Genomic DNA, 22,863 nt, shown 5'->3' with positions numbered 1-22,863 from the left:
AGTGGTAGAATTGACTAATGATGCTGATTCTCAGAGTGACTGCTTACATGCTGCTAAGTGCTGTAGAGTGGAGACATTCAAATCACATGGTTAACGCTCCCCAATTTCAAGAGCATAGAACCAAAATGGTAGAGACCTATTTATTCATTTGGAGCCTATCCCTCTTGTTTTCTGTCTCTTTATCTTCTGGTCTGGAGATAGACATACAGATATTTCAATGTCAGGGCAATTTGGAACAAGTCTTCAACCCTTTTTTTCTATTCAATGGCCCCCTGACACACTCATGGATACATGGGAGACAGGTCAGGACAACAGGACAAAGCAGGGTAAGGGGATACAAGGTATTCCTCCTTCTATACAACTCTCCTCTCACTCCAGTCTCCATGGCTTTCAGGAGTACAGGCACCAATTTTGTTATAACTCTATTTCTCATTTTACTTTTAATTTGGTCAACCAGTCATCTAGCTTTAAAATCCTATCTATATACCATTGACACCCAAAATTGTATATTCAGCTCAGACCTCTCCTCTGATCTCCAGATTCATGACCTGAATGTCCAACAGGCCCCTCAAATTTAACAAGTTCAAAACTACGCCTCTGCTTCCTCCTTGTCTTAATTTCCATGCTGCTATGACAAATACCACACAATGGGTTGGCTTAAAGGATGGGAATGTATTGGCTCACTGTTTTGAAGCCAAGAAAAGTCCAAAATCAAGGTATCAGCAAGTTACACTTTCTCCCCAAAGTCTGTATCACTCTCATGCTGGCTGCCAGTGATCTTTAAGGATCCTTGGCTTGTGTTCCTACCTCATGTCACATGGTGATATCCTCTCCTCTCTCTTCCAGGTTCAGCTGACCACCAGCTTCTTGCCTCCGGTTTCCCATGACTTTCTCTTTATAAGGCCCCCCAGTAATATGATTAAGACCCATTCTGATTTAGTTGGCCACACCTTAATTAAAAATAACGTCTTCAAAAGATCTTCTTTTTACAGTGGATTCACACCCAGAAGAATGGGATTGAGATTAAGAACCCACCATAGGATTTTGGAGGGCCAAGATGGCGGTTTAGTGAGGAATGGGATTTAGTCGACCTCCAGAGCACGTAGTAAATAGCCAGGAACAGTACAGAACAATGGCTGGGGCCATGTCAGTGACCAGACACACAGCATACCCCAACCTGGACCAGCCGTACTGGCTGTGAGCCTCCCCAGAACCGTGAGTTCCCCAAGCTGCAGCAACCGGCGCCCTTCCCCCACAGGCTGCTTCCCAGAGGGGAAAGGAAAGGGACTTAACCAGCAGGGGCTGAGTCCAGCTAAACTCCAATTGTGGAATTAATTAACAAATTCTGACTACTAAAAATAGGCCCCTGGCTCAGCTGAACCTCAAGTAAAAGCAGAGGTTGCTGCTTTTTGCCCAGGTGTAGAAGGAACAGGGCTGATGGAAAAAAAAATTAAAAAACAGGGTTTTTTGGATTTGAAAAGGTCTGGAACCTGAAGGAAAGGAGGGGGCACATAGGACTTGGAGATACACAGAGCAACATACCAACTTAAGCTCTTGATTGGCAAACACAAGGAACAGGGATACTGCTCTGAAAAGGATTTTTCTCTCTCGTTTTGGTGGCTGTGTTTCTATGGCTTGACTGCTCTTTGGATACAGCAGCAGGGCTTCTCAGGCTCTATTGCCCTAGGCATAGGCAGAATTAAGCTTGTTTGAGTGTTTGTGTGGAGCCTGTGCCTTCCCCAGGGGAGGGGTGGGGGCCAGCTCAGGTGGAATCCCTTCCTCAAGGAATTCAGACCCCAGGGTCTGGAAAAGTGAAGCGATTAAAACCAGCCTACAACCTCTCCTCTGTCCCCACCACTCCCCCAGCAGGGAGAGTCTGCTGAAGTTAAAGGTACCACATCACCTTATGTTGGTGGGACCTGCAGGCAGACAAGCACCACATACTCAGCAGGATAGGAAAAACAGAGAGCCCAGAGGCTTCACAGGGAAGCCTTTCAATCTGCTGGGTCTCACCCTCAGGGAAAACTGACACAGGTGACTCTTTCCTCCTGACAGGAGGCCAGTTGGGTCTGGGAAAATATGGCTGGGGTCTATAATACCTAAGTAGATTCTCCTAAGAGGGGAGAAAAAGGCACCATACAGGCAGGGCAAGAAACAAGAAAACAAGAACTGAAAAATTCTGATCTGTTAAACAAAACCTAAGGTAGAGGTCCAGAATAAGCTTAAGTGAAAGACTTAAAATTACAAATCCAAGAAATGCAGCAGACCCCAAACAGAATAGACCCAAATAGATGTACTCCAAGACACTTAATAATCAGAATGTCAGAGGGAGAATGGGAGAATCTTGAAAGCAGCAAGAGAACAGCAATCCATCAAATACAAGGGAAGCCAATAAGACCATGCATAGATTTCTCAGAAGAAACCACAGAGGCAAGAAGACAGAGGGATGATATATTTAAATTACTAAAAGAGAAAAACTGCCAACCAAGAATTCTCTATCCACCAAAACTGTCCTTCAAAAATGAGGGGGAAGTTAAAACATTTTCAGACAAAAAATCACTTAAAGAATTTATGACCAAGAGACCGGCTCTGCAAGAAATACTAAAGGGAGCACCAGAGACAGATATGAAAACACAGGAGAGACAGGTGTGGAGAAGAGTGTAGAAATGAAGACTATCAGTAAAGGTAAAAAGAAGGAAAATTAGATACGACATATAAAATCCAAAAGGCAAAATGGTAGAAGAAAGCACTGCCCATACAGTAATAACACTAAATGTTAATGGATTAAACTCCCCAATCAAAAGACATCAACTGGCAAAATGGATTAAAAAACAGGACCCATCTATATGCTGTCTACAGGAAATGCATCTTAGACCCAAGGATAAACATAGGTTGAAAGTGAAAGGTTGGGAAAGATATTCCATGCAAATAACAATCAGAAAAGAGTAGGAGCAGCTATACTAATATCCAACAAATTAGACTTCAAACATAAAACAGCTAAAAGAAACAAAGAAGGACACTATGTATTAATAAAAGGAACAATTCAACAAGAAGACCTAACAATCATAAATATTTATGCACCAAGCCAAAATGCTCCAAAATATATGAGGCAAACACTGAAAAGAGAAATAAACACATCTACTATAATAGCTGGAGACTTCAATTCCCCACTCTCATCAACGGACAGTACATCTAGACAGAGGATCAATACAGAAACAAATAATTTGAATAATACAATAAATGAGCTAGACTTAACAGACATTTATAGAATATTACACCCCACAACAGCAGGATCTAACTTTTTTCTCAAGTGCTCTGGGATCATTCTCAAGGATACACAAAAGCAAGTCTTATTAAATTTAAAAAGATTAAAATCACACAAAACACTTTCTCAGATCATAAAGGAATGAAGCTGGAAAGCAATCATAGGCAGAGTGCCAGAAAATTCGCAAATATATGGAGGCTCAACAACACACTCTTAAATAACCAGTGGGTCAAGAAAGAAATTACAAGAGAAATCAGTAAATATCTTGAGGCAAATGAAAAGAAAACACAACATATCAAAATTTATGGGATGCAGCAAAGGCAGTGCTAAGAGTGAAATTTATTGCCCTAAATGCCTATATCAAAAAAGAAGAAAGAGCAAAAATCAAGGAATTAACTGTCCACTTGGAAGAACTAGAGAAAGAACAGCAAACTAACCCCAAAGCAAGCAAAAGGAAAGAAATAATGAAGATTAGAGAAGAAATAAATGAAATTGAGAACATAAAAACAATCTAGAAAATCAGTAAGATCGATGGACCCTTAGTGAGGCTGACAAAAAGAAGAAGAGAGAGGATGTAAATAAACAAAATCAGAAATGGAAGAGAAGACATAACTACTGACCCCACAGAAATAAAGTAAGTAATGACAGGATACTATGAACAACTTTATGCTAATAAACTCGACAATGTAGATGAAATGGACAACTTCCTGGAAAGCATGAACAATCAACATTGACTCAAGAAGAAATGGACAACCTCAACAAACTAATCACATGTAAAGAAATTGAATCAGTCATTTAGAAGCTCCCCAAAAAGAAAAGTCCAGGACGAGATGGCTTCACATGTGAATACTACCAAACATTCAAGAAAGAATTAGTACCAATCCTGCTCAAACTCTTCAAAAAAATTGAAGAGGAGGGAAAGCTACCTAACTCATTCTATGAAGCCAATATTACCCTCATACCATACAAAAAAAGAAACTTACAGACCAATCTCTCTTATGAATATAAATGCAAAAATCTTCAACAAAATTCTTGCAGGTAGAATCCAGCAGCATATTAAAAGAATTATATACCATGACCAAGTAGGATTCATCCCAGGTATGCAAGGATGGTCCAACATAAGAAAATCAATTAATGTAGTATACCATATCAACAAATCAAAGCAGAAAAACCACATGATCACCTCGATTGATACAGAAAAAGCACTTGACAAAATTCAACATCCTTTCCTGTTGAAAACACTTCAAAGGATAGGAGCAGAAGGGAATTTCCTCAATATGACAAAGGGAATATATGAAAAACCTAGAGCTAACATCATCCTCAGTGGCAGAAAACTGAAAACTTTCCTCCTAAGAGCAGGAACAAGACAAGGATGTCCACTATCACCACTGTTATTCAACATTGTGTTGGAAATTCTAGCCAGAGCAATTAGACAAGAAAAAGAAATACAAGGCTTCAAAATTGGAAAGGAAGAAGTAAAACTCTCACTGTTTGCAGATGATATGATACTCTATGTCGAAAACTCCCAAAAATCCACAGAAAAACTACTGGAGCTAATAAATGAGCACAGCAAAGTGGCAGGTTACAAGATCAACACTCAAAAATCTGTAGTGTTTCTATACACTAGAAATGAACAATCTGAGGGGAAAATCAAGGAAAAAAAATTCCATTTGCAATTGCAACGAAAATAATAAAATATTTAGGAATAAATCTAACTAAAGAGACAAAAGACCTATACAGAGAAAACTACAAGAAATTGTTAAAAGAAATCACAGAAGATCTATATAAATGGAAGGACATGCCATGCTCATGGATTGGAAGACTAAATATAGTTAAGATGTCAATTCTACCTAAACTGATTTACAGATTTAATGCATTACCAATTAAAATCCCCAAAACTTACTTTCCAGAAATAGAAAAACCAATAACCAAATTTATCTGGAAGAGCAGGGTGCCCCAAATAGCTAAAAATATCCTGAGAAAGAAAAAAGAAGTCAGAAGTCTCACAATACCTGACATTAAGGCATATTACAAAGCTACAGTGGTCAAAACAGGATGGTACTGGCATAAAGACAGATACACGACCAATGGAATCAAGTAGAGTGTTCAGATACAGACCCACTCATCTATGGACAATTGATCTTTGATAAGGCAGTCAAACCTATTCACCTGAGACAGAACAGTCTCTTCAATAAATGGTGCCTAGAAAACTGGATATCCACATGCAAAAGAATGAAAGAGGATCCATATCTCACAACCTATACAAAAATTAACTCAAAATGGATCAAAGACCTAAACATTAGATCTAAGATCATAAAACTGTTGAAGGGAAATATCTTTTAAATATTATAATAGGAGGTGGTTTCCTAGACCTTACACCCAAAGCACAAGCATTGAAGAAAGAAAGAAAGAAACGGGAACTCCTCAAAATTAAACACTTTTTCACATCAAAGAAATTTGTCAAGAAAGTAAAAAGACAGCCTACACAATGGGAGACAATATTTGGAAATGATGTATCAAATAAAGGTCTAGTGTCCAGAATTTATAAACAGATTGTTCAACTCAACAACAAAAAGACAGACAACTCAATTACAAAATGAGCAAAAGACTTAAACAGACACTTCTTAGAAGAGGAAATACAAATAGCCAAAAGGTACATGAAAAGATGCTCAACTTCCTTGGCTATTAGGGAAATGCAAATCAAAGCCACAGTGAGATATCATCTCACACCCACCAGAATGGCCATTATCAATAAAACAGAAAACAACAAGTGCTGGAGAGAATGTGGAGACAGAGGCACACTTATCCACTGTTGGTGGGAATGTCAAATGGTACAACCTCTGTGGAAGGTAGTTTGGCAGTTCCTCAGGAAGCTAAGTATAGAATTGCCATATGACCTGGCAATACCATTGCTAGTTATCTATTCAGAGGACAGGAGGGCAAAGACACAAACAGACATTTGCACACCAATGTTTATCCCAGCATTATTTATAATTGGGAAGAGATGAAAACAGCCAAAATGTTCATCAAGAGACGAGTGGCTAAACAAGCTGTGGTATATACATACAATGGAATATTATGCAGCTGTAAAACAGAATAAAGTTATGAAGTATGTAACAACATGGATGGACCTTAAGGACATTATGCTGTGTGAGATTAGTCAAAAACAAAGGACAAACACTGTATGGTCTCACTGATATGAGCTAACATTAATGAATGAACTTGGAGAATTTCAATTAAGAACTGAGGTCATCAGGAGATAGAAATAGGGTAGATACTGGGTAATTGGAACTTAAGGGATACAGACTGTGCAACAGGACTGATTATAAAAATTCAGAAATGGATAGCACAATAATACCTAGCTGTAATACAATAATGTTAGAACACTAAATGAAACTAAATGTGAGAATGATAGAGGGAGGAAACAACCAAGTAGAGAATTCTTGATATTCTCACAGTCAGTGGGGACAACCAAAGGAATGCGCTGAGCCCCCTATCTTGGGGTTTGTTCATATGAAACTTAACCCTGCAAAGGATAGGCTAAGCCTTCTTAAAATAATGCCTTAGAGTCACCCCCAAGAGAACCTCTTTTGTTGCTCAGATGTGGCCTCTCTCACTCCAGCCAACATAACAAGCAAACTCACTGCCCTCCCTCTCTCTATGTGGGACATGAATCCCAGGGGTGTGGACCTTCCTGGCAACATGGGACAGAAATCCTAGAACAAGCTGGGACTCAACACCAAGGGATTGAGAAAATCTTCTCAGACCGAAAGGGGGAAGAGCAAATGAGACAAAATAAAGTGTCAATGGCTGAGCGATTCCAGTCGCGAGGTTATCCTGTAGGTTATTCTTACACAGTAAATAGATATCACCTTTTTAGTTAAGGTGTAATGGAGAGGCTGGAGGGAACTGCCTGAAAATGTAGAGCTGTGTTCCAGTAGCCATGCTTCTTGAAGACAACTGTATAATGATATAGCTTTCACAATGTGACTGTGTCTGAAAACCTTGTGTCTGATGCTTCTTTTATCTACAGATGAGTAAAACATATGGATTAAAAATAAATAAATAATAGGGGAAACAAATGTGAAAATAAATTTAGTAGATTTAAATGCTAGTGATCAATGAAAGGGAGAGGTAAGAGGTAAGGTATGTATGAATTTCTTTCTGTTTTCTTTTTATTTCTTTTTCTGTATTGATGCAAATGTTCTAAGAAATGATCATGATGATGAATACACAACTATGTGATGATATGGTGTATTATTGATTAAATATGTAGAATGGAATGATCATATGGTAAGAATGTTTGTGTTTGCATGTTGGTACATTTAATAAATAAAATCAATTAAAAACAAAAAAAGAACCTCGCACAGTCCCCAAATCTCCCACAATCTCCCCATCTCAATTAAAGGTAATTCCATTCCTTCCAGTTACACAGGCCATCCTTGGAGTCACCCCTGACATCTCTATCTCTCTCACCACATTTCCAATTCACTGGGAAATCCAATCAAGTCTACCTTAAAGACATATCCAGAACCCACCTGTTTATCCCAATGTCCACCACTGAGATTAGCCCTCCAGATGGAAGGCTAATCCAATGATCGCAATCATGGACACTTACTTCTCCTACCTCTACCCTTCCATCTATTCTCCACACAGCCCACAGTGACTCCTTATGAAGACATAAGCCAGATCCTATCTCTCTTCTTCTCAGAACAATCCTTCAATGGTCTACAAGGCCCTAAACAATCTGGTCTCCATTTTCTCCCTAACCTCACCCTTTACCTTTCCTTATTCACACCACTCCACTCCAGCCACTCTGGCTTCCTTGAGGATTCTAGAACACCCCAGGTCAATCTTCCTGCCTCAAGGCCTTTGCACTTGCTGTTCTCACTGTGTGGAATTTTCTTCTCCCAAATATCCACATTATTTTCTATCTTCCACCTTTATCATTTCAGCTTCAGAAAGACAGGGAATTTTATGTCTGGCCTGATTGCTGCCTAGAAACCTAAAAGCATGAAATAGTTGCTCAACAAATAACAGGTGAATGACTGAAATATAATCATCTGACATCCTTTCAGAGACCTTTCTTTCTGTTTACACCTGAGGGTCACTTTTAGAGACCACAGAGGGCATTCACTCATGAGAAGCTTCCAACTGAAACTGAATTCTTTCACACCTATAATTAGATTAAAGGCTCTACCTTAAAATTTAAATATAAACCAAACATTTAAATATCTTTAAATAAACAGTTAAACAGATAACCTTGGGAATTTTTTCCCTATTAAGATGATTCTCTTTTTCTGAATTTTAGATAATACCAAGCTGAGTGAAAATGAAGGAGAAGGAGACAAAAAAAAGTGACTTAAAGTTGGTCAGTTATAGAAACGCATGTTATAGAAACTCATGAAATCTGTATTTAAAAATGTAAAATTGTCCCCCTTTGCAGACACCTTCAATTAAGCCTATTCTAATCTCAGCTAAGTGAGAATCCGACTTCAAAATTTCACTCCCAGGCACAGCTGTTTGACAAGTACAGCAGGAGCCTGTCAAGACACTTGGCAGCATCATTTCTTCTGAACACAATGGGATTTTTTTTTTTTTTTAGCCAACCCCCATTACTCACCGTTGGTAATTAGTGAGCCAATCTTTGGAGGAGATGCGCACTCTGGCACCCCAAAATGCCTTTCATGCAGCTCCTCCTTGAAAATAAATCACTGACATGCAAGTGGTCAATATGTACTCTTAATGTTGAACTAAAATGCCCACTGATTTACCAAGATCTATGATCCTATCCAGTAGTCTAATGAAATTATTTTTTTTTAAGTTCTTAATTCAAGAAAAATAGCAGTGACACAGCTGTTGGTTTTGTTACACTGCCTCAATGGAGTAAGCAATTAGAATGATTTCTCCATTATTTGCTCAAATCATACAGCTCCTTCACTGACTGGTTCCGTAATAAAGGCCCCATTCCATGGGCGTAGCACAGAACTGAGATAACAGTCTGAAGCTGGTCTTCCCTGGGCGCCCAGTGGAGAGGATCAGGCTGACCCAGAAAGTTCAAGGGGCTGGAGTGCTCACCAGGCAGGGTGGCGAATAAACTGGGTTGGGGGGGGAAATACTTGCTACGAGGACAGCTAGAGGTAACTACGATAAACTCAGTCCTTGCCTCAAGAACCTGCATCTTCCCCACCACAATTTATGCTGCAGTTTTGGGCCTTCAGACACAAACAGCACTATTTCATTGTCACACCTTTAAAACAACTTGTATTCCAACACACTTCCCGCCAACACCTCAGACAAGTTTCGACAAGTGCTGCTGAATCACTTGAGATGGGCCAAAAGGTCAGCGCCCTGAAACCTTGTCAGCCTGATTATCTAAAACCACTGGAAAGCACTCCCTGCATTTTAGCGAATGGGTAGACTTTCCACTACACAAAAGCAGCTTTGTTTCTGCCAATGTGACGCCTCCTAATTAGAATCAATGATTTTTTTTTATTGTCGCTCCCGATAAGCTTGTTTGCCTAGCTTCATTTTCCTAAAACACTTTAAACGTTTCTAGGAAGGGTGCATGTCGGCAGAACACTATACAGGCCTTGAACCAGGGCTGTGGTATTGCATGATGTTTACAATTTGTCATCCTTGGGGGTAATTTTGCAAGCTTAAACACACTAAAGGACATATTATAAAGAGCCAGGCAATTTCAATTTGTTTGAATATATTTATGGAAATGTACCAAAAGTGTCCATAGAGGCACATTGTCATTTTTTCCTTGAGCGTCTGCCAGTTCATGACCAAAAGTAAGCATTCAGAGAATAGAAGAGCATTTATGACCATACTGTGTGTATCAAATAAGCTATTTTATGAACACTGACACTGCAAGTGGTTCATAAAGGAATATTGTGTTTCAGGATCTCAGTAAAATAGCCCTTCACACCAAATTTCTGTGCACAATGGTGGACCTCTTGCTGATTCATTTATGACCCTGCCCTTGATAATGAGCAGAGCTCCCTAAAGGGGGAGTCCTGTGGGACATGAAGACATCACACATCCTCATGACTTAGGAAAGACGATGAGCAGTGGGGAATTATCCACCAAGAACTTGTAATTTAGACAAGGTGGGAAACACTGAGTAATCCACTTGAGATAACAAGAGTTTTCCCAGCAGTGGTGACAGCATGGCAGTGGAATCCTTGGAGAGTAAATAAGAAGAAGAAAAAAAAAAAAAAGGCTGGGCTGGGAAAGATTTAGTAAGTTGAAAAGCACATTATAGGAGCCTGCACTGATAAGACAAAAAAGTTCCTTTAAAAAAAAACACTTTCAGTAGACAGTTGCTCGTGGAAAGCTGAAAGATCAGACTGAAATGTTTCTTCTTATCAAGGGGGTACAGAAAACCAGGAAATGTCAGGTGTGAAGCAGCGGGATATTTCTAGTTCCCTAGAAATAATACTGTGTTCACCAATACTCTTTCATTTTCCTCCTGGGCAAAGAGGAAGACCACGCTTCCCAGGCTCTGTTGCAGTTAGCTGGGGTCATGTGATTGAGTTCTGGATCGCGGGATATGAGCAGAAGTGAAGTGTGCCACTTCCAGGCCTGGTCCCTTAAAACTTTTCACATGACCATCTCACCATCAGTTTTCCTACTTTCCTGCTGGCCAGATGGATGTTGCGAATCCAGTGGATGACTCTGAGGCCCTTGACTCAGATTGTGGAGTCATTAGACTGAAGGATCCTGGATCACTACATGGTCACAAGGAACGAGCTGGATTACAACATGCATAAGGAATAAACCGTTATTGTCAGGCCACTGAGATTTGGGGGGTGTCTGGTATAAAAGTTAGATGATTCTAATATACTCCAATAACACTTCCCTCTTATCATTTGTCTTTCCAAATATTATTTTATTGCCGAAGAATATCTTTCATCTCATTCTTAAGCAGAATAATTTCAGAAACCTACAAGATAAACGGAAAGTTTAATTTGCTTTCAGAGCAGCAGATACATCGTTTTTCAGAAAAGCTGAACCAACTGTCTTTTTCTTTCCTACCAGTCAACTCAAAAAATCTATTTATTTATAACATTTTATTATGGAAAATTTAAAATCTTCACACAAATATAAATAATAGAACAAAGAACTTCCATGCCTTCACCTAGTTTTGAGAATAAAAAACATATACGTGCATGTCTGTGTGTGTATTTGAGGCCTACTAAATGTTAATCACTAAGCCAAATAGGACTCAAAAGTGAATAATAAGTGATCTTTGAGTACATAACAGAAAGAACAGAGTCTAAATCTCAAATTCCACAAATTACTTAATGTGAAAGCTATAGCAAGGATTAAGTAAGGGAATCTAGTTGCTCAGAATTTGTAACACTATTTTCTTTCTCCTCTGATTTCCTGGAAGGCGTTTTTGGTCTAAGGGAGATGTTCAATACTTCCTTCCTAGTAAAACTGGAACTACCCCTGGGATGATCAGAGCGCTGAAGCTCATCTCAGCCATTCACCATTTATATGTATGAATTTTTCTTTCCTGAAATTCTTTCCTGAAAGTAAGCCTTAAATAGGTGGCATGGGGAAGTAAGGAGCCAGGTGCGAGGCCCTTGAAACAGCACTGAAGCTCTGGGGGATAAAGAGAGTAAGATGCACCATAGATAAAATGGAAAACAAATTTCTATCTCAGAATATCGTTCAAGGCTGCAGCCTTCATTTTCCCTTCATTACAATTGCCTTCCATTCTTCTGGCTAACAAAGCAATATTTGATCTTTCCTGGGCAGTTTTTACACCAGAAATTGTGACTGGGGAAGAAGGGAGCAGCAGAAGAGAGTAAATTTAGCAGTTGCAACATTTCTCAACAAGTCCCATTACCCTAACATCAACTTAAAATTAATGTACTTTCAAATCAATATTCTAAAACACAGGAAAGAGGTTGTTCTGTAGAGTCAAGCCTGAGAAGCTGCCTCCTGAATTTTAGGAGTGAGAACCCAGGACTAATCAGGTACCCCACCTGGAACATTGAATTTCTGGGTCCACTCGCGTGGGCTCCAACGTGGGCTCTCTGGTCAGGCAGGCAAATGACCCGAGAGCAATCTTGGGAAGCCAAATTTGGGTGAGGCTCGTGCAGCTAGAGCAGGAAGCTAAAATAACAAAGGGCAAGTCTCTCCTTTGACTCTGCCTGAGTCTAGAGAGGCACGAGGCTTCACGGTGTTCCAGAATGAATCATTGGAAATGGGTGCCATTTTGATGAGAATTTATTTAATTTGCACTCCTCTAAACAAACCAAGCATTTAACTCTCTTCTGCATTAATTCAGTCTGAGCAGAAAAAAAAAATTCCAAAGTAAATCTCAGCAGTGGGGGGAAAAATCTTGAAAGGGCTGACAAGCTCAACATAATGAGCGCCAGTCCAAACCTTTGTTTAACAGTACTTCATTCTCTTTACAGATTATAAAAGGAAATATTTAACTAATGGAAAGCTACTCATACATGGGATAATGTATGCAGCCTCTGCCCACATCTTAATCATTCTACATAATTGATCAAACAGCTCTAGTCTCCAGTCTTCCCCACATTTAAATGTTTTTTTCTTTAATGTCCACAACAGAAAAATGCTTTTATGCTTGTCTCCATTTATGGGTTTCCCTGGATGATCACTTGGCATAAGAAAAATTTGTGTTTCATATCATAGCTGCCAAGCAGCATTTTAATGAGGAAGTAAACTATAAACTTTAATAAGAGAAAATGAAGATGGTATGCCAAAGTTTCATTTCACATGTGCTAAAGCGCAATGATTGGTACCTTGGCACGGCTACATCCTAACATTTATCATATTCACCAGATTTATACTTAATGAACTAGATTCGTAATTCTTCCTGATTTCAAAAACATTATCCCTATTTAAATAGTACAAATCCCCCATGTTTGGCCCCAAGGTAAATTTCCAGCCTCACTTCCCACTCCTACCTAGTCTCACATGACCAAACTACTTGGAAATTGTTTCTCACACTGCTTCTTTCATTGTGGTGCCTCAGCCTGAATGGGCCTCTTCCCTTTCTCTGCAAGGATGACTCCCTTCTTAGAAGATGCAATCACCTCATCTAAGAAGCCTGCTAGACTCTGCAGACATAATTGAAAGTTTCTTCTCCTATTTTCCCATTAAGTTTGTCATAGCCCTTGTTTCACTGCTGTTCAGATAATTATGTACACACCTGTCATCCTTAGAAGACTGTGAGCTCCTCAGGGGAATGTCCCATTTATTTCTGTACCCCTGCTTCCAGGACAGGGTGTGCACACAGCATGCACTTAATGATTGATTACCAAATGAACCGATGCACACTTACTGGTGGACACATCAGTGCACATACTTTTTGGACAGAGTGACCCATATATCCAGATTTCCCAAGGCAAGCCTGGCCTACACTGATACCCAGCAAGACGGGACTCCTTTCACTCTCATAAATGTCCTGATCTGAATAATAAATTATATAGCTGCTCTTAAGTTTGTAGAGCAGCATAATTACTTACGAATATTGCCCCTGCCCAACCAGACTTGGTCATCTCATTTTCCAATTCCTCAACAATCTTTCAAATAAGCCTTTTGTTATTCTTCTTCAAAATTTTCCCACTAAAGGATTGGTCATTCTCTTCCTTTCAAGTCTAATATCAATGGATTGAGAAAAGAAAAATAAATACTGTGCAGCAAAATAAGTGGGTTGCATTCCATTTTCTCACCAATTTCTATCTGTACCAGCCTCCTACATAAGTGGTGACACCTTTTAGACAATCAACCTTCCCTCTGGATGAAAGACTTGTAGCCACCCACAGTTAAAGCAGACGTGAATTAAAACCTGCCCAGTCCAGGTTCTGTGTTTGCCAGCCACATAGCCACTGCCCAGAGTTACAATATCCATTGTCTTAATGATGGTCTAGAAGCCCTGACTCAGAAATTACCATGGAAACTAATAAATCTGCCTGAAAAAAAAAACCAAACATCTCTTTTCCAGATGTTTGAAAACTCCAAAAAGAAAAAAATCCTGAAAGATCAAAGAGACTACATTTTTATTGGAAAAATAAATCTTTTTTGGTCTTTCACTCTACACAATCAAATCCTATCTGGACTCAAGGATGGCAATACAACCACTCAAAGAAAAGGTAATCAAGAAATATTCCAGGACTGCCCCATTCAAGATGTCAGAATGGGATGTGTCCGTGCTCTGTATACCCACAGAAGCTTTGAACAACCAGCAACAACTGGAAGAAATCTCTCTCTCAAAGCTCCAGAAAAAAAAAAAAACTGCAGTCACAGGGTAAGCACCAAATCAAGAAAATGACCACTAAAAAAGGTCAGATCTCAAGGTGGCTTGGCTGGCCTGTCTCCCAAACATCACTGGCTGAGCGTGAAGCCAGCCTGCTCTCCTGACAGTGGATCCCTGGTTCAGTTCTGGAGGGAGCAGAATAATCCTCATGCACATACTGTCTGGTGGTGGTCTGAGGGGTTCAGTCTCCTACAACTTGCCCTTTGCATAGAAGGCAGTTCACAGAACTGTCCTACAAAATACTATGGGAGGGCCGTGTGACAGTGGCTCAGAGGCAGAATTTTCGCCTGCCATGCCGTAGACCCAAGTTTGATTCCTAGTACCTTCCCCACGCAAAAAAAAAAAAACCCGAAAAAAATGCTAGGGGAGAGTAGTCAATCACTCTGCCTTGGGCAAAGGGTTGTTGGCTTTGTGACATACAGTGCAGTGCCCAGATCACGAACAAAGTCTTTCCTAGGAAGAGAGGCCATTCATATCCGTGTAAATAGGGGAATTCCCAGGGCCACACACACATGCCCAAGACAAGAGGCAGGCACAGAAAGGATCTGGGAGGCCACTACGCTTTGGCCTGGAAATATTCTCCAGCCTCATTATATGGGTAAGCCTAAGGAAGAACACCTGCACAGGTCAATCTACAGACTGGGAAAGGTGTTTTCCCTTTTTTTCCTTCTTTTCTTTGTTACCTCCTGGCATTCAAGGAAAGCTACGTCATAAAACAAGCACAGGTACCTCAGAGTTTAAATTCTAGTGATAACACATTAAAATATGCAAGTGTCCAGGTTTCAACAAAAGCTACAAAACATACCCAAGTAGACCCATACCATGGCATGGTATATTATAATCAAACTGTCAAACGCCAAAAATAAAGAGAGAATTTCGAAGACCACAAGAGAGAAGCAATGTGTACAAGGCAGCCTCAGTAAGATTAAATGCCAGAACCCATGGAGGTAAGAAGGCAATGGATGACATATTTAAAGTGCTGAAAGCAAAAACTTGCCAACCAAGAATTCTATATCTGGCAAAACTGCTTTTCAAAAATGAAAGAGATATTAAGACGTCCCCAGATAAACAAAAGTTGAGGGACTTTGTCACCACTAAATCAACCCTATAAGAGAGGCTAAAGAGTTCGGAAGATAGAAGAGAAAGGACAATAGCCAACAGATCAAAATCACATGAAGAAATAAAGATCTCCGGTGAGAATAAATGATATGGGTAAATATAAATGCCAGTATATTACATTTTTGGTTTGCAATTCCACTTTCAACTTCCTATAGGATCTAAAAGGCAAATGCATAAAATGTAATGATTAATCAGTGGTTTGGGACTCACGCTATATAAACATGTCATCTGTGACAAGAACTATATAAAAGTGGGGGCTCCGTGGGATATATATGAACATGGTTTGTATATACTATTGAAGTTAAGTTAGCATCAAAACAAACAAGATTGTTATTAATTTTGAATGTTAATTTAAGCCTCATGGTAACTACAAAGAAAATATCAGAAACTTTGCAAACTCATAGAGACAAACTCATAGAGTGCAGGTTACTAGGTGCCAGGAGGAGCGGAAATGGGGAGTTAATGCATAATGGGTGTAGGGTTTCTATTTGAGGACATGGGAAAGTTTTAATAATGGAAGGTAGTAAGGGTACTGCAGCCAGGATCATGTATTGCATTAAATTTTCTTTGTCTCTTTAGTTGCTCTCTCTTTCTCTCTCTTAATTGTGGGAACATATTTATAGAATAAACTTTCTCATCTCATTTATGTGCTAGTAGTATACCATTTCATGGGAATATGATTAATTTAATGCAATACATGACCCTGGCTGGGATCTAACAAGGGAGAAAAAGGCTCCAAGGGGCATTATTGGAGCATATGAAACACTGGAATACAGACTATTCTATCAATGTCAAATTTCTTGAACTTGATAACTATATTTAAGGCAGCTACATAAGTGACTATCCTTATTCTTAGGAAATGCACAAGGCTTCAAGGAGCATGAGGTATACAACCAACACTCAAATGTTCAGAAACTGTATTTACAGACAGGCAATGGATAGACTGAGGAAGGGAAGAAACAGGGAAGGAGGAAGGAAGGGAGGGAGGGAAAGAGAGAAATGGTAAATGTGGCAAAAATGTTAAAATTGATGGCTCTGGGTTACTGGGGGGTGTGGGGGGCGGCGGGTATGGGGTTTGTATTATTTTTTTTTTTTTTTTTTTTTTTTTTAAAGGAAAGACAGAGAGAAGGAAGGAAGGATAGAAGGAAGGAAGGAAGGAAGAAAGGGAAACATTTTTAAACATTTTCTTGTTTTATTGTATTCTGTTTCTCCGTTTTTGTTACATGGGCTGGGGCCGGGAATCGAACCGAGGTCCTCCGGCATAGCAGGCAAGCACTTTGCCCGCTGAGCCACCGCGGCCCGCCCTGTATTATTTTTTAACTGTCCTGTAAGTTTGAAAGCATTTAAAAATAAAACACTAATTAATAATAAAAATAAATATTCCAAAGCTCTTTCTCGAACACATACACACACAAAACGTTCCTAATAAACTGCCAAACTAATTTTCCACATTGGTACAATCTGAATGAACTAATAAAAACACATTTTAAAATCTATACCTGAACAAACCTCAAGGTCAGTGCCACATCTCCTTAATCAGATCATTTGTGAAAGGAACCACAATAATTCTTTTTTAATTTAAAAAAAATTATTTCAGGGCACGAAATGAGAGAAAAACCATAAAACAAAAATGATCTAAAAGAGCATTAACCATCAGGTAGTTAATGATATTGTTTAATGGGGATAAAATCTCAAATATTTGACCTCTTAGAGTAGTTATCATTATCTATTGTTTTTAAATTAATCCTAGAATCACAGGGCAAAGAAACATAAAGCACAACCTGCTTTGAATAGTGTCCCCTAATCTGCTATGAATTTATTTTCAGGACAAAGTTCACGAAAGGCCAGTTCCCCAGGTAAACCAGATTAAATGCCTTCTAAAGGGAAATAAAATTAAACCACTAACAAATGGCAGATTTCTAAACTGCGTTTTGGGATGTGAAATTCAATTTGACAGATGCCTTACAGACTGTGGGCAATGCTCTTTCTGAGGAGACCTTCTGTGGTTTTGCTTTTACTTGTACCATTGGAATAGTAATTTATAGTGACATATATATGTCTACAGAGTGTTCAACATACACACAGAAAAACAGGCCTGCATCTCTTACGAAAAATCACTGCAAAAATTCTTGAGATTTGGTGGTTTTTATTGTGTTTTTTTTAATCACTGAGTTTGCATTATATGTTTGACAGTCTGATGCCTTGTGGGATTCAATTTGGAAGCTACACTCTTTCTGATATTTACCAGATGTTTCACTGGTGGTGTTTCAACCTTGAGAGACAAAGAGGATATTAATGTTAATTTTATTTATTTAATCACATCAGACAGATGTGATAAAAGGGAAAATTCAATATTTTGGTAATTTACCAACTCTTCAGAAATATCCGTAGTAGCAAAAAATATATATTGAGGATCATAAATATATTAAAAGCAGAAAGGCTACATTGTAATTGGAAGGGAGAAAGCGCTATCTTACCTTTAAAAATGGGAATGATGTGATGGCTTTGTCAGTTCCACTAATAACTCAGGGAGGGAAGGAGGCGGTGATGATATACATTGTTCAGTGCAGTTCTCATCCCAAACTTTGACTATTAATTGTAGAGAAGGAGAATGCTGAATAGGAAATGGATATTTGGTTGAAAGCATTTTCCCACTACCAGAGCTGCTCTATATCTTCCTATCTCATGTTTCTGAATTTTATTCCAAAGGAAGGCCAAATTATCCTACTAATTTTCAGGACAGTGCCGATAATGAAGATGTGCTCTCTATTAAACACCGCCTCCTGACACCTTAACCGAAATGACTGGGGAGGCTTTTATTTATCTAGAGCTCAGTTTCAGAACTTGGAAACTTTTAGATTACTAGTTCTCAATCTTGGCCACACACAGAATCACCTAGGGAGCTGCAAAGTCTGGGAGTGGGACCCAAGCATGGGTACTTTATCAGAATCTCCAGGTGACTCCAATGTCAGCCAAGGTTGAGAACCAACTGCCTTAGGGGTTCAGAGGAAGGAAGAGCTGAAACAATTAATAGTTTCAGAAAACTCACTTAATTTCTGTAGGCTTTGCTCTCCTCATCAGAAACATGATGAGGTGTAGAGGAGAGTGGAAGTGGTATACTACTTGATTTATGTTTCTGACTAAAAATTTACTTATAATTATGAAACATTTCAAACAGGCAGCAAAGTATAGAAAACATCACAATGGACATTTATGGCACATATTCCTACCATCAAGTTAAGAAGGAATTAATATTTTGCCATATTTGTTTCAATTCTCTCTCTTCAGAAAAAAAGAAAAAAGTAAAATCCCCACATTTCTTTCTCTTTCTTTCCTTTCTAGAAGTGTCCACTTTATTAAGGGTACTGATTACCTTTCCCACATGACTGTATTGGATAATCAATTAGTTACCTGTCTACAACAAACATACAATATTGCTTGCAGAATTTTTAAGGGTACCTAAATTGTATTATGCCATATATATCCCTTTCCAGCTCATTTTTTCATTCAACATTTTTCTGAGGTTTATCCATGTTGATATATGTAACTCTAGTTGATCAATTTTAAACTCCTTCGTATTATTTCACTAGGAATAAACCACAGTTTATTGACTTTCCTTATTATGGACATCAGGTTATTTGGACTTTTTTCAATGGAGATCTAATAAATATCTTTTTGCGTGTCTTCTTGATACGATATGTAAGAGTTTTTCCGGGACAGACACCTACACGTGGCTTTATTAGATATGCTCCTCTCCAACTTACTAAATGCCAAATTGTTCTCCAAAGTGTTTATATGGTCACCCTAAGTATGGAGCACTGTATAATTATTTATGCATATTATACCTGCCTGCCCAGAACTTAGTCATCTCATTTTTCAATACCTCAAACAACTTTTCAAATGAACCATTTTTTAAAATTCTTCAAAATTCTCCTTCTAAAGCATTAGTCATTCTTTCCATTGAAGTCCATTATCTATGGCCCTCAGCAGGAATGTGACAGCATTCCCCATTCTCCACACCCTCATCAATATAGGTATTATGAGAATGGACTAATTTTTGCCAATATGAAGACCATAAAGGGATAACTGATAGCCATGCTTATATGATAACTTCTTTCTGGTTTTAGAATTGTGGTTACCACATCAACACCAAGTCTTATCAAAATAACGAAACAAAGGATATGGAAAAAAATCTCTTCCACAGCTTACAATGAATTTACTTTTCCTCAAGAATTGTCTTACATGGCTGAAGCTGGCCCATGAACCCATAAAGCGGGCCATAGAGCAGGCCATAAAGAAGGAACAGGGACAGAGCCCCAGCTCTGTATTTATTTTCTTGTATTCATAATCCAGTGTTACTTAAAAAGCAAACTGCCCAATATTCAAGCCAAAGCAAATACTGTGGATTTTGCCAGGCAAAATGCCTGTGGAGAAATGAGTCAATTCATACAAAATTCAAAGCTGTCTTTTGGTCACTGACATTTTCATGAAAATCTGTGGGTGGGTAAAAGTTTTGCAAAATTCCTTTTTGCTATTGGATAAAATTCATCCAGGAAAAATAAGTGAAGTTTAAGTGGCAACCCATACTGCCCCTAATTACCTTATTAATACTACCTAACCTCCCAGCACAACTGCTTTCCATTGTGCACAAAGACAAGTCATCTACATTTCAAATCCTGGCAGCAAACCCTGTCCCTTGCTCACTCTGTCCCAATCATGAGAGGCACTAAGACAGAGCATGCCTGAGCTCATTCTGCAGGCACCTTACTGGGAACACTACCCAGTTGCACAATCTTCACCTTAATAGCAAAAAGACCTACAGTGAAAACATTCTCAGTGTGCATTCTTTTGGAACAAATGTTATGGATACTGCTGGCGATGCTTAGCATGCATCTATGGTTGGGGTTACCTTTTAAGTCGTCCTTTTGGGAATGTGAAATGGGAGTTTGGGAAAGAGAGATATTCACAGATTCCATGACTCATTCTGACTTGAGAATGTGAAATCTTATCATCTCAGAAAAACATAACAGAATTCAGTCCAGTTATACTCAGAAATGCTCAAAAGTTAGGGCTATACCAAGATTTATCAATACTGAGGTTAGCCGAAGCTAAGGAAAGTCTCAGTGGAATGATTCAGCACCTGGAAACTGTTATGGGTAATAGACAACAGTGAATGGACTCAGGTATTCTTTAACCTAATATTACCATGTCCCAGTCTCTGATGTAACTGAGGCCTGCCTGTCTGCCTTTGGGAACCATTACTACTCAAAGCCTTTGCCACTGGTTAAGAACAGCTCGGCAATAGAGGCCAGGCCAGGAAGGAGAGCAGCTGGTGTTTGGCCTTCCGCAGAACCAACCAGAAGGAGATCTAGAGAAAGGTGGAGTCACTTGGGTGGGAAAGAGAAAAGAAGCCATTCTCTTCTTCCAGTAAGTTAACCAATAAGAAACTAACAGCCCTCTCCTAAATGCTTCCAGAGTTCTGGGCAAGGCTGCAGAGCTACAGTTTGAGTTTCAGAAAATGTGTTCTCCCATGCATGAAAGGGAATTTGGCATTGAAGAAAGAATACCCGTAGTAGCCTCTTAGCGAAGCTGGCTGTCACCGAGGAGCCCTTTCACACACTGTTCTCGTACCATGACTTTCAGAAGCTCACTGTGCTCTTTGTAGTCATGGTCACCAAACACAATGGGGTCATCGTCTCTTTCTTGGGTCAATAAGCTAAGTAAGTGAAAATGATGACTAACTCCAAATACCATACAGAGTACATTAATAACAGTTGAACATACGTAAAACAAAAATGGACTGGGTCTTATAATTTAAACCGCTCCCAGCCTTTGTAGCATGTGACACAGCCACAGAAACCAAACGATCACTTCACATCTACAAAAGAAGAATGTGGTCATTTTACTTGGCAAGGAATCTTGAGCCCTGAATAAAATATCTTCAGATTTTAAAGCAGTGGGAGTTGAAAAATTCCTGTTTTAACTGTTGTATCTGGATTCCAAGAGGGAAAAGATTGGTTCTGCAAAAGGCAGGAACAGAAATCTTTTCTGCTGTGCATCCACATTAGGCACAGTGGATTCTATCTACGGACTTACAAGTTGAGAGGACTGCTAAACTTCCACAGCAAAATGACTTGCTGCGAGTTAGCTATAGCCCTATAAATGATATGCAGCAGCATAACAGTTTTCAGAGGATGTAATGCCCATGATATACATGTTTTATTGTGAAAATGGATTTCTTCCTTTTCAAACAATATAGTCCTAAGATTAGAATTGCAGCATTAGTCAGCTCCGAAGAAATCCTATTTTGTATACATATATTTGCACTATAAAATGTGTAAGTCAATGCTCTGTTGCTCTATATTTGGTATGTTATTAAATACAGAAATCTGGATTTTACAAAGATTCAATCTAGAGGTAGGGAGTGGGCAGACTAAGGAAGAGAGAAATTACCTTCCATACCCATCCTGAGACAATAAAAAGTTATGCACAGGCCTGCAAACACTCACCTCTCACCTTACTCTTTGACTGAAGTATTTCTATCTTTAATACTCATCATACACTTAAGTAAAAGTCAGCTTTATAAAGTTATATGCCTTTACAAAGTCTGGAAACAGTGGGAAAATGGGGAAATTCTATTGCACAAAAATTAATTTTGCAATGTAAAAAAAAAATTCTTCTGGATAATTCAAGCCTTTATGTTTATTTCAGTAAAGCCAAATCCAGTGAACTATTTTCAGCCAGGATTAGTCAGAACTAAAAGGTTGGACTGTTTTCCTTCAGAGATTGAACGTCTTTCCTGCCTGCAATAGGCCAGTGTGTTCCAGAGTAAATGGAATTGCCTTCAATTGCTTGTCTCTTTCTGGCATTTTTAATGTGGAACCCTACTGACAGACTAAGATTTTTGCTGCCTGGAATGTAATTATTCTTTTCACTCATATAACCTGGCATTCTCACAATGTATCAGGTTTTCCTTAAGAAAAATCACAATGTGAGGCATAATACGACAACAAGAAATGCAATTTCATTCTGTCAGAAATTCTCAAAACTCTCAAAAATACTCACTGGATGGTGAAAAGGTGCTTCTAATAACTGCATTATAGCTATCACCTGTTTGGTTTGCGTTTACATGAATCAGATAACTTGGCCAATCTACAAACATGAACATGGT

The 22,863-nt window shown here is 38.9% G+C and overlaps 1 protein-coding gene across 3 annotated transcripts in view; it reads right to left on the bottom strand.

Annotated features, from left to right (window-relative positions):
* Positions 1–22,863, bottom strand: part of GLIS3 (GLIS family zinc finger 3) — a 486,424-nt gene that overhangs the window by 302,387 nt on the left and 161,174 nt on the right. The gene's annotated exons all lie outside the window — the stretch shown is intronic.

This window comes from Tamandua tetradactyla, chromosome 2 (assembly GCF_023851605.1).
Source record: "Tamandua tetradactyla isolate mTamTet1 chromosome 2, mTamTet1.pri, whole genome shotgun sequence".
Classification (NCBI taxonomy): domain Eukaryota; kingdom Metazoa; phylum Chordata; class Mammalia; order Pilosa; family Myrmecophagidae; genus Tamandua; species Tamandua tetradactyla.
This window is presented reverse-complemented; position numbering and strand designations above follow the sequence as displayed.